General features: G+C 37.9%; 1 protein-coding gene across 1 annotated transcript in view; it reads left to right on the top strand.

Moving 5' to 3' along the window:
* Positions 1-15: 15 nt before the first annotated feature.
* Positions 16-12,781, top strand: part of WT1 (WT1 transcription factor) — a 93,114-nt gene continuing 80,348 nt past the window's right edge. Inside the window, exons 1-2 of the mRNA XM_074885034.1 lie at positions 16-396; positions 9,342-9,427. The gene's annotated coding sequence lies outside the window, so the exon portion shown is untranslated. The remainder of the gene's footprint in view (positions 397-9,341; positions 9,428-12,781) is intronic.

Here is a 12,781-nt window from a genome sequence, read left to right on the forward strand (position 1 = left end):
CCGGCTGCGGCCGCTCAGGGGCTGGTGGCGGTGGGGTGGGGTGCGGTGAGGAGAGGTGAGGTGAGGTGAGGTGAGGTGAGATGGGGTGAGGAAGCCGCGGTGACCCTCTGCTGTCGCCCCGGTCCCCGAGCGGTTCCCCTCGGGCCCTGGCCAGCGGAGTCCCGCTGCGGGCCCCCCGGCGACTGAGCGGCAGCCGGGCCCCGGGCCCCGCCTCACGGGCTGCCGGGGGCAGCGGGCCGCGCCTGGGCCGCGCCTGGGCCGCAGGGTGTGCCTTCGCTTGTGCCTGCGGGCCATGGGCGTCTGCAACGGCGGGACCGCTACCGTGTGGAAAGAAAGGGGTTTTTTCTCCCTTTCCGTCTAAAAGGAGCATTTCCTACACACACACCCCTTAAAAGTGTAAGTTCTTAACGAGTCCCCTTTCTTGGGACGAGTTCAAATAATAGACTTAATTTAGGTCTGTCGGGAGTGAATCATGGTCAGAGAAAGGACAAAAGTCCCCAACCAGGTGCTAGGAACCTGTTGCTTAGTTTGGCTTAACTGGCCTAGCTCATACTCCGAGTCAAGGTAACAAACCATGACTTGGTGTCACCCATGTATTGCACATTTTTTCAGCTAAAGAGTATAAAATTTCCTATTCAACAGCTCTGGCAGACCAACAGGAGTGTATCTTCACCTTCCTGATTGTGTCAAAGGCTAAAATGAAAGCCAAGAAAAAGAAGTAGAGGGGAAAAAAAAACACAAGCAAACTTTTACTTCACTGTGGCATATGCTAAGTGTTCACTGGATACAGAAATTTAGAGAACAGACAGGTTCACAGCTATTTGGGTTAAATATTTTCTGAAGACTTAAAGGAGGGTTTTGAGAGGAGGCTTCATGGATGGCCTCTTACTGCTACATAACTACTGGCTAGAAAGTAATTAAGAGCTTTTTATTACTCTAAAAGTCATTGAGTATTTCAAGATAAATATTTCTTTGGAGAAATACAGTCTGGCAACCAGTAACAGAGTTTTGAAGTGCCAGCAAAAGAGAGCTGAGATGATTATTCTGCTAATGAGAAAGCTGAAGCTGGTACTACAGTGCTGTGATTCATATTGCTTAAATTAGAACATGTGAATCATCTTGATGGTACAGTGCTTTGTAAAGTCTGGTCCCTGATCTAAAGTAACTAAATGAGATACAGTTCACCAGGACTGGAGGTAGTGTTTTATGCCTGAAGAGTTTAAATAAATAATCTGTGGTATGAAAAAAATTTGTATTGATTTATCAATGATACCACTGAGTGCCTTCCTAGTGTTGACACTGTTTAGCAAAAAAAGCCATTGCTCTGCTGTCAGTGAAACACTCATTTAGCCCCAATTTTACAAATGAGATTTTAGCAATAAATATGGAAACACAAATAAAAAGGGACCTTAGCATCTATATTTGATATTCTCAGTGGTTTGTATTTAGAAATCAGTTACACAAACTTTGGAGACTCATTGAGTATGAATGGGGCAACCTCGGAGTTTTCAAAGAGGTTTGGCAATATGTTGGAAAGAAACTAGGAAAAACTAGCAATTGATAATGAACTCGAGGGATTTATAGACTAAAAGATGCCACTCCAGACAGTTGCTGTGCTTAGAAAGTAGTAGATGCTATTTTTGTTGTGCTGGAAATTCCCTATGAAATTTTTTCATTCCTCACTAAAACAAATCTTGTTGAATTCAGCTTCACTGGCTGGGGAGTGGGAGTTCCACCCCTTCTGCAGAAGCTGAAAAAACTTAACTCTGCTGTGGAATTACTGGGCAATCTGCAGGAATTAAAGTCAAAATCCGAGGTTTGGAGGAATATTGTGAGCTTGCAGCACAGCCTTTGCGTATCTTGGCTCTGTACTCAGAGTTTTACACATTTGTATCACAACTATCACATGTAGCATGATACTATCCATAACCTGGTTTTGTTCTAGATCACCAAACATTTTGGGAAATGTTTCTAATACTGGTTTTATATAAAATATGTAGAGGATATTGAAAGCACTAGCAGTTTCAACCTTTTATCAATAAAGGTTGAATTAATTATTAGTCACATCACCTTATTATCATTATACCCACCTTAGTGTGCAAAGATAAAAGTGTCTTAAAAACTTACCTAAATTTCTTAAGTTAGTAAGACTGCTGTACACAAACCTCTTTTTTTCTTTTTTTTCACCTACAAACCTGACCAAATAATGACTAGACTTACTCATGGAGTCTAATAACCAGAGCAGGGGTAGCCTCTGCTTCTCAGTTTCCACAGCACTGAGCACAATGAACCTGATGAAGGCCCACACTGCCTTTAATAAAGTTCATGACTGAAATTCATTTTGATCACCTACATGCTTGTATGACTTCTGAATATTGGTTCAACTCTTAATTTTTCTATCATCCAAATCTGGGCTAATTAATTTGTTCTAGTTTGAGCAGTATTTCTGAAATAATATCCCCACATTAACTGATGAATTATCTTTACTAAAAGTGTTTTCAAACAGGATATTTTAATACTGTCTGATTGATAGTTTTGCAAGTATTTTGTATGTCATAGGTCAGCAGGAAGTTGTAGATAGGTATAGAGATAGGTCTGTCCTTTGTGTGCCTAATCTGGAATGTGATTTTCAGTGCATGAGTGTTTAGGCATTTTTAAAGTTCAGATGACTTTCATCTAGTACTGCGTAATACAGTCCTGTGAGAATAAAGGTAACTTGGCATCCAACACACTGGGGGAATAAGGATACATCGTACATTTGATTTGCACAGATCTTTAGGAGACATTTCAGGTGCTGAAGTATGTGCCTAGTGCCAGTCTGGCTTCTGGGGTATCGTGTATGGCTACAAGCTGCCGTGAGTCTCCTATAGATCTCATCCTGTGTCTGAGATTCCTCTGCAGATATCTCAGATACCCCAGGGTATATAAATGGCCCAAGTCACATAGGGAATTAACTCCCAACCTCAGGGTCTATTTGGCTATTTTTTGTTTAGGTAGAGTACCCAGAAGGAGGTTTGTCATACTTTATTCTAAATATACAAAAATAAAATAACCATTGATCACACTGGGTAGACAGGACATGACTCTAAAGAGCTGTGCTGAAATATCCACATATGGTATCTTGCATGATACTTTATTTGTCCCAGAAGAATTAAGATGATAGATGATAGCTGGGATTTGAACTTGTGCATCAGGAAGTCCACTTTGAATATAAAGGGGGCAGTATGTTTTTTGTGAAACTACCAATGTAAAGAGGACGTAGTAGAAGAATGGGTTTCAGTTTTATTGGAATAATGACATTTCTGTGGAAACGAGGCAATTGTTTATAGTCCTGTCTGCAGTTTGTGAAGCCAGTTCAGAAACGGGGCGTGGATGAGGTTAAGGCTCTGCGGAAGGAATCCTGGGAGGCTGCCAGGATTGGTGCCCCAGGGCTGGGGAGCCTCAGCCGCCAGTGCCCTGCAGCAGCAGGGTAGGGTGGGAGCAGCCCCTCAGGGACAGGCCACAGCAGGAACCCCAGCGAGGTCACTGCCATTTCAGAACTGGCTAATGTGTGTATGTCTGTGCATGTATGTGTATGTGTATACACATGCAGAAAGGAACATCCAAGTAAGTCTTGGCTGGCACCCACTGTAAACTGTTTTGTTTTGTTTCTGTAGGCAAACGACAGAGTGAGAGATGGAGTCTAAAGCATGTCCTGCATGCTTTGAACATGGTGGCTGAAGAAAACAAAGTTCTTCAGGTGATACATCTTACAAAGCAGTCTTTATGGAGCCAACGGCTCTTTGAAACCAACAGACAGCTTTTGAAAATAAAGGGTTTAGAGTTGACTCTAGAAACTGCTCCTTTTTTGTTAAAAGCGTTGATGAAACAGACCTTCAATACAGAAAAGAAGTACAGACCGTATGATGGCATAATTTTTCCTCTTCAGAATTTCTTTTTCTTTTTTTTTTTTTTTTCCCAGTTCTGTATCTGTAGTGATGAGATGAAAGCTGAGGTTGGCTCTCTGGAAAACTGGATAAGGATAACTGCCTTCTGTGAAAACTGGCCAGGGACATAATTGTAGACCCCTTTCATTCCTGTGATGCAGTACATTTTGTGCTGAGTGCCCTCTTGAGGTCTTTGGCACGCAGTGACCCGGACAAGTCCTGGGTAGGGTGACTGTACCTGAGCTGTTTGTGAGTCCTTCCTTTAAAGGTTTTCCCTCTCTTTTTCTCTCCTTTGGGAGAGATATTCTAACCAGCCTAGACTGAGGAAACACAGTTAGGTCAGCTATTACTTAAGAATTACAGACAGTTACTCAGGGTAAAAACTAATTCAGAACTTCATCCAAAATCCCAGTCAGCCAAAGTAAATCTGTTTCCTATTCAGGAGCTTTGATTAGCTTTATCGATGTATAGAAGTGTGCTTCCTACTCATGTTTCTGGTTTTTCCCTAGTTCTGGCTGGGACTAAATGGAAAGTGCTAAAATACCCTTTGAGTTTCTTCTTACAAGACACATCAGAGATCTCAGGGGGAAGCCTGCTGTCCTTATTCTTCCAGTGAAGTTCTGTAGTCGAAGGAACTCTGTATAACTTCAGTAAGGATAGTAACTTTTGGGTGCTTATCTGGTTTTCTTATAAACTGTAAATTCTCCACATATGCCCACTTATTTCAATTCCCCCAACTGTACCAGTTTTTAAAAAAACCCTGCAGTTATCCTGACCAGCATGCTATCTTCATTCAAAATATTTATTAAATATTCAGAGTTTAAGAAGCAAAATTCAATATTGCATCATTATTAATAGTATTGGGTTCTGATGTGGAGCATTTTGCCTTTGAAAAGCCTTTAGAAATATATTTTGTTTGGACTCTAGATACACTTATTTTGCTGCTAGTGTAGCAGGTGTTTTTCTTAACCATTTTTTTAGGAGAAATCCTAAATTTAGAGGAAATGAGCACTCGATTATTTAAATTTCCTGAGATTAGAGGAAGAACACTTTGCCAAACAATGCCTCTTCACTTCAAAACCTCTCCCCATAAATTATGTTAGGGATCTTATTAAAAGTCTGTAAAAATTTCCTATTAAAAATGGTTGATTGCAGTCCAGACCATCACGGCTTTTGTGCTTTCAGTGAAATACCACAGCTGTCGCAAAGAAATATATTGTGAGACAAAAGGTTTTGTTTCCTTAGTCATAAATTATTTTTGTGATATCTAAAGTAAGATAAAACTTTCACTTATGTTTGAGTGAAGGAAGATTCCAGTGATAACTTGTTCAAAACTCTATAAAAAGAATATAAGAATGTAGATCTAGATAGCAAATTAGAATCAGACTTCCTTTTTGTTTAAGGAAAGCAATTATTTCTGAAGTCAGTGAAGATTATAACCAGGGATAATAGCATAACTTTGCAAAGCACAGTGCCTTTATCTCAATAGAACCTGAAGTTTAAACTTTCAAGTCTGACCTTCGAGAACTATGCGATAGAAACCTTTAGTGTTGCCTAGTTTTTAAACCAAAGTTAAACAATAGGAAGTAGTCTGTTCGCTAATAATACTTACAACCAAGAATAGACCTTTTTTTTAGATTTTAAAGAAGTATTAAACAAATTGGCTTTGACCATATTTGTTTTTCTATTGGCAAATGAGTTTTCTGCTAAGGAATTCTGCAGAAACAGCAGCCTTTTAGAGGAAGAAGGGCTGTATGTACACTGAATAGACAGTGAGGTATTTGCTGTCAGGACTGGATTCTAACTATGTTCACCCACTCAAGGAGTAGAAGTATATTCCACATATGACTGGTGTATGCAATGGAAATATAAAAGCACAGCATATATACTAAATATTATTTTCCAAAATCAGTTGCCAAATAATTTTGAATGAAAGATAAATTAGGATGTTCACTATTTGCTCATACGTCATTGCTCTCTGTATAAAGGTCAAATTTCTCAGCCTCCTTCCCTGCTCGTTATAGAGATTACTGAATAAAGAAAGATAGTGCAGGTGCTAGAACTCAGAGTTTGAGAGACATTTTGGGTTATATATGGAAAAATCAATATGCTTTTTCTAACTATCAATAGTATTTATAACTAAGCTGGTTCTCTTTACCTGTAGCCATCACATACTGGAATTTGTTTATATGTATATTTAAATCAGGAGTGTACAAAACAAAAATGCAAGATGGTCTTCTCTTCTGCTGTGTAATTTAGAGAAATAGAGTATGCAGCCTTGATCCTTTAATAAGATCCCTTACTATAGCCCCCTGTTTTTTTTCCTTCTCAGTGATTTTTCTTATAAATCAAAATCCATCTTCATAGTGCTTTTTTATGGCAACGTGCTATACATTCTTCAGGTCAAACTTGCTCAAACGGAAGAACTGTGAAGATAAATATCTTTAACATAAGGTCTAAAACAAATTAATCAACCTTTGGGAATTATTTCCATTGTGAGGATGAAGATATATATTTCATGTCCCATATACCTGGGGCAGGGAGAGGGCAAGTCACATACTTGTGTTGGTGAGATCCAGGAGTCGATGCACACCAGTGCAGATGAGGTGCCTTGGGCACACAATGACATACTGCTCCAGCCATTGCTGAAGGGTGTGGGGGGCACTTTCAGGATCGGGGAGGAGTGCCTAAAACCTCTGTAGTCCTCTGTACCCTGTTAGGATCTAGCTCTGTGTTCTCACTCATGCTGAACAGCCTTTTACAAGTAATCCCACTGATGTCAGTGAGACTTTTCTGTAATAAAATGCTGTCTGACAAGAATATGGGTATCAGAATCTGGCCCTGCTTGTACTAATTCCATTTTAATGAATACTTAAATGGAGTTGTTATTAAAAAAGTCTATTTCCTAATATTCAATAAATCAAAACTATAAAATCAGTTTGCCAGTTGTTGCCACTCTAGTCAAAGCCAGTTTCTCTTGTATTGAAAAGAATAGTACATACTGTCTCCGTTCAGGAGGGATTAATTGTAATACTTTTATCTGCTTCATAAGATTTATTTCTAATAATGAAGAGTAAAGGAAAGTAAGGGAGCTTTAAACATTTATTATTTTTATTATAGCACCATATATTCAGGAGATGTTTCACAAACACAGAATTTGCTTAACCTAAGAAGCTTGTTTCATGAATGAGCAACTTCAAAACAGAATAAAAAAAGCATTATTCATTTCTCTGATAGTATCCATTTAATTTTATGAGATGGAGCCTTGGGCACTATGTGATAATGCAGAGATACATACTAAAGCCTGCTAAGATTTTGTAGGCCAGTCATCTAATGAAGATTATTAGAGCAGTAGTGTGGGTTTCCCTATGCTACTGGGGAAACTACCTGACATGAGTCCCCACTGTTGTGAAACAAAGTTGCACTCTCTGTATGGAAAATGTTTTAGATTTGGGATGGTTTCTCCCTACATGTGGAAGAGGACCGATCTGCTCAGCTTCCATGGTGACGTTCACACCAAGGAGTAGGAAGTATGCTTGTGATGCTATTTGACTTTGTTGCACGTTAACAGAATATAAGTAAAAAGCAGTGAGGTGAGGGCAAAAAGGGAACTGAATTTATTTAAGTTGAAGATAAAGCTGCCCTTGTACTGAAAGCCTGGCAGAAAAATTCTAGCAGAGTATTATTTCCTTGGAATTTGCTAAATCTTTGAAATCTAAATGTTTCACAAAGATGAGGAGTGTTCAGTTCCCTCAAGATGTTCTTCTAGACAACAGACAAGATTCCTGATTTTATACCTTTGCATATGCCAGGTTTCCAGAGTCTCCAGCTTTGATGCAGTCCACTAGACACCCTGATGTGGGGGCAAGGATGCCAACTCCTCCATTGCTCTGCAGCAGCCTACCAGGCTGTTTTTATAAATTATGTATTTTCTCCAACCATAAATATTGCTCCTAAAAGGGATACTGAAATGAAGATAATAGGACTTTTCAGTAATAGGTCTTCTAATGTCAGCCGTTCTGTTTAAACTCTCCAATTTTCAACAGAATTAAAGATCTACACAGTATATTCTACCTCCTGCAGACTGCAGTTGTTAAAAGAAAATAAATCACTTAAACAGGGTCATGAGCAACAAAGGCCAATGTGGGTTCAAAGTTTACAGGTCTCTGCATTTATCAGGTAGAAATATGCTACATTTCACTATTTCATAAAATATCCTTTTATGAAAAAAACATCAATCTTTGTTTGGCCTACTAAAACTGATTTCTCAAATGAAAGAAATGAATGATGACACCAAATCAAGAAACCGTTTATGAGTTTATATTTTTGCAAGACCACCATGACTTTCACATACGTTTTCAATTTTGGTAAGGATGTGATTATCATGTGGATATGTTTTACTCCCACCATCTGTACTAAGGGATCTGTCAGAACTGTGTACCCTTTCTTAGGCAGTTCAGGATTTGTTCAAATTTTTTCATTAATCTATAGTGTTTTTTATCCAGTGATAGTTATCATTTCTGTACATTATCTACAGATTTTCTGGGGTTTGTGTATATAAATACATATAAAATCACATATATCATATGCAAGTTCACATTTAAACTAAAACTGCATCTAAATGACTTAGTTATATCTCAAAGTTTTTTAACATTTCTGTGGAAGGATTTTTGTGTGATTTCTCTCACACACTACAAAACATCATCTTAATTACAGATATTTTGTTATCCTTTTGGTCTTTCCTTACCATTGCCACTCTTCCTCAAGGAGTCACCAAGCTCTTTGACCAACTGGACAATTTAGATACTTAAAAACAATATTGTATATTCATGTTTCAGGTATTGTAGAACTACAATAGAGTGGTTTGGGGCAGGTATAATATAAGAAATTACTTTATTTCTCATCTAGTAATGGCAACCAGTACAACAACCAGCATGCTTCACTGTAATAAGGAAAAGTGATTTCTCTTCTGGTAAATGGTGTGGTCTCCCTTTGTGTCTACACAAAGCAAATGAGCTTGGCCTTTCTAGGCCTCTAGTGAAAATGGACACAAACAAATTAATATAGTTTATTAAGTATCAGTCTCATAAGAAGGAGAATGTATGGGGAAGTTAATCTGAACTTCTGAGAAAGAACTTGATGCTTAGGTTTTTAAGAGGAGCATATTGCTCCTTTTGCTATGGAGTTCATTTTGAACAAAATATCATTTTTGCACTGTTTTTCAGGAAATTGACTTTTTTCAGTTTATGTAGGAATTATCTTTTTTAATTATCTTTGATTCAGTGATGAAAATACAAAGTTAAAGAATGTTCTGTGCTTCCATTGTAACTGAGAAGTTAGTTAGTCTTTTAGTCAAAGAATATATGCTATCTAAACATGTATTTATTCCTATCAACCTTCTCTTTTCCTTTCTAGGAAAAAAAGAAAAAAGAAAAAAGCATGAAAAGAATGGAGTTTAGCTGTAATTTTTGGGAAGAACCTTTTGCCAAGTCACACACAGAGTAAGTGTTTAATGTGGAGTTAGCGTTATCAGAACGCAAGCCTTGCTGCTCTATGGCTAGCATTGCTTTCCTGCAGCTTTTATTGTAGTTACAGGGTCTTGCGTGGTAATTTAAACAGCCTACTCTTGTATGAACATGCTATGAAATACATCTTATGACACCACCAAAGACTCTGGAAAACCTTACATACAGAGAAAACATAAACATCTTTCAATGAGCACTTTACATTACAACCCAAACATCTTCCCAAAACAAAATCTATCTTGTCTGAGTAGACTGAAAGGTAAACAAAACTTTCTATTCATCTGGTGATGACCTTAGAGCAAATGTTGGTGTTAAAGCAGGCAAGAGTTCAGGCAAGTTCTGGATTTTACTTTTTTTAAACGAATCTCAGAAAACTGGTACTTACGTGAAATTTGAGGGCTTTTATTCCATGTACTCCTCAAAGCATCCTGAAAAAAATTCACAGAATTCTGTAACAACTCCCTCGGGTTCCAGAATAATGCCCCCAAATCCACAGAGTCATGGGAGCTCAGTGTGCTTTGCCTTTACCCCTCAGTACAGTGCTCTGTGGGTCTTGCAGGCAAGAGCTCATGGCTCATTCACACATCAAAAACTTTCAAAGTAGCTGGAAGAATCTGAGGCCATGTGCATAAAGTGTAAAAAGTGCATAACCCTGTTTGAGAAGTTGTTCATCACTTAATGGATTCTCTACCTGAAGAAAAGCAGATCGAGAACTCGGCAGCTTTAGGTGTCAAAAAGGCAGTTTCCATTCTAAGTGGAATGGAAGTGTTATCTTAAAAGTATCTTAGAAGCACTTTCCCTCCCTTTGACCCATATAAAATCTGTGGAAACCTTGTTAAATGTTCAAGATATGGCAATATTTTTCAAATGGCTAAGATAGTTAAATTCCATTCTGGTGACCATCTACACTGTAAACAGTGTGTGTAATCTTAAATTTGAAGAGGAAGTCTCTAAAGAAAACTTTATTAATGTGTTCTGTAAATGTACGCAGTTTTGCAAGTGCATTAGCATGGTCACATAGGAGTGTGTCATAATGTGTCATGTAGTTTGGTATGCTGCATCTGATCATGGCTGTTGGGAGATCATTCGGAGGATGATGGATGGAACTCCAGAGCAGGCTGTCAGAACAAGTTGTCCAGGGAAGGCAGGGGAAAAGGAGTGGAAAGGTTCTTCCTTGTCTCTTCTCAGCCACTGTTTGACATGCCATGAAATGTAAACATAATTTCCTTCTCTAATAAAACATTGAATGTTTTTATAACCTGTCATTGATTACCAAATCATAATGGTAAGAGTTCTGTAGCTGATCCATGGAATCACACCACTTTTACAGTGTTTTCAATTATAGTTTTATTAAAGAGTGAAAGATGTTCCGTGAGAAGTATTGAGAAATATCTATTCCAAAACAAGTGGGCAGCTTGTCTTTACAATGTTTTAAATTTCTCTTCCAAGCCTAGTAAAACTAGGGGTTCCACTAGTTAATTAGGTGCTGTTACCCTTTAGTTTCATTAAAAGTTGGTTATAATACAGGCTAAATACAGAGTGCCTGTTTTCTCTGTATCTTTCATTATTTAATATGCACTTGTTGAATACCCTCTTACTCACAAATTCTCTTAAGATGTACAGTCCTCTTTCATGACTGTCTCTGCTCATCAAGAAATCTTTTCAGACTTTTAATCATTTGTCTGTGACTCTGAACCTCTTTGTGAGAGAAGGTCCCATGAATTGTCTTGAAGAAAAGGTTTTGAAGGATATATCCCTCTCTCAGGTACCAGAAGTACAGCATGCCACTATTGTATAAAACTCTCACAAGAGAGCAGAGGTATCTCTAAAACAGTGCAGCTTTCCATTTCTGAAGAATCCCTCTCACTAGGAGTTACACGACCATTGTTATTCTCCCTTGCTGTTTAATTCTGAGAGCACAGTGATACGTGATCTGTATTTGTCTTGCTCTGTCCTCAAGGACATACTAATGTGCTGCTGGGTTAGAAATACTTCCTTTAAAAGTACTCAAATACTGGAAAGCTATTTTTTCAGGGTAGCTGCAACCTGAGAACATCTTTTCTTAGGGAAGAGAACAGTTCAGAAACTTCTTAACCATTTAAATGCACTGCTAGTTTTTGTAATTTAACTTTTTTTAAAAAAAGTTACAGTATATATTTGAGCTATGTATTTCAAATAAATAATGTAGAATTATAAATTTTCTTTCTTTTCAGTAGAGTCAACTTTTATGATAAATCTCAGTTTTTTAAGAGCTGTATCTTGCTTCCATAACTTAGGCATAGCTACTACTCTTCATGTTATTCTTTTGTTGTTTTTAAGTTTACTATATCCTGTTGTCCTTCTTGCCTGAGAAATATCTTCAGGGAACCGTGTGAACTTGATATTGTCAAAAAGTTTGTGCCTTCACATTTACAGCTCAGTGCAAGCTTCTGTCTACTGCCATCTTACCACAGCAAGGTCTAAACTTACTGAAAAAACGAGAGTTTTAGGTAACTCTTTGAATGTGATACCTCTAATCAGACAGTATTTTATACTGTTAATTCTTTAATTAATCAGACAGTATTTTATACTGTTAGTTCTTTAATTAACTTCTCTGTAATCCCTTCTCAGTACTTCTTCCTGCTGCAGTTCGCAAGAGCAGAAACTGATAATAACAATAATAACAAACCTGTAATGTTTTACAGCTCTGCTGGATTTTACATCAGTAAAATTTAGTATTTCATTTCGTGAATCACCTGTGAAGAGTTCCAAATGACAAAGCTCCCAGCAACCTCAAAATACAGAAACAGCTCTACTTTTCTAAAACACTTCTAAAAAACACATCCTAAACTTAATATAATTAAGGGCTATAATAGCCTCGTAGCCAGGCTTTAATAAGATGACACAATGAATCTCTATGAATAGAAGTATGCACTTGGATCCTAGAGAAAAAAAGGCTTCATGTTCATATGCTGAGGATGAGATTCATCTTGTCTGTTTAGTGTAGATGTCTGCATCTGAGGTAGTCACGGAAACATAGTCGATGAAGAGAAATGGATGCTAGAGTCAACTCGTTTGACTTATGTTAGTTGTCCACCTAAGAATGACTACCTTTCCTTCAGCTCAGGGAAGGGGCAGGTTAACTAACACTTAGTGAAGAGTGATGCATGCCATAAAAAATGTGCAGGTTAGTTATTAGTGCTGGATAATATAATACTGATACGGTCTCACACGCATTCCTAAGATCATGGCTCACACTATTTCTGAACTTCATGTTACTCTGATTCAAGCAAATTTGTTTGCTGATTATTGTATGCAATACTGAAAATTAACATATTATAAAAACACTTT

The sequence above is a fragment of the Strix uralensis genome, chromosome 15 (assembly GCF_047716275.1).
Source record: "Strix uralensis isolate ZFMK-TIS-50842 chromosome 15, bStrUra1, whole genome shotgun sequence".
Taxonomy (NCBI): domain Eukaryota; kingdom Metazoa; phylum Chordata; class Aves; order Strigiformes; family Strigidae; genus Strix; species Strix uralensis.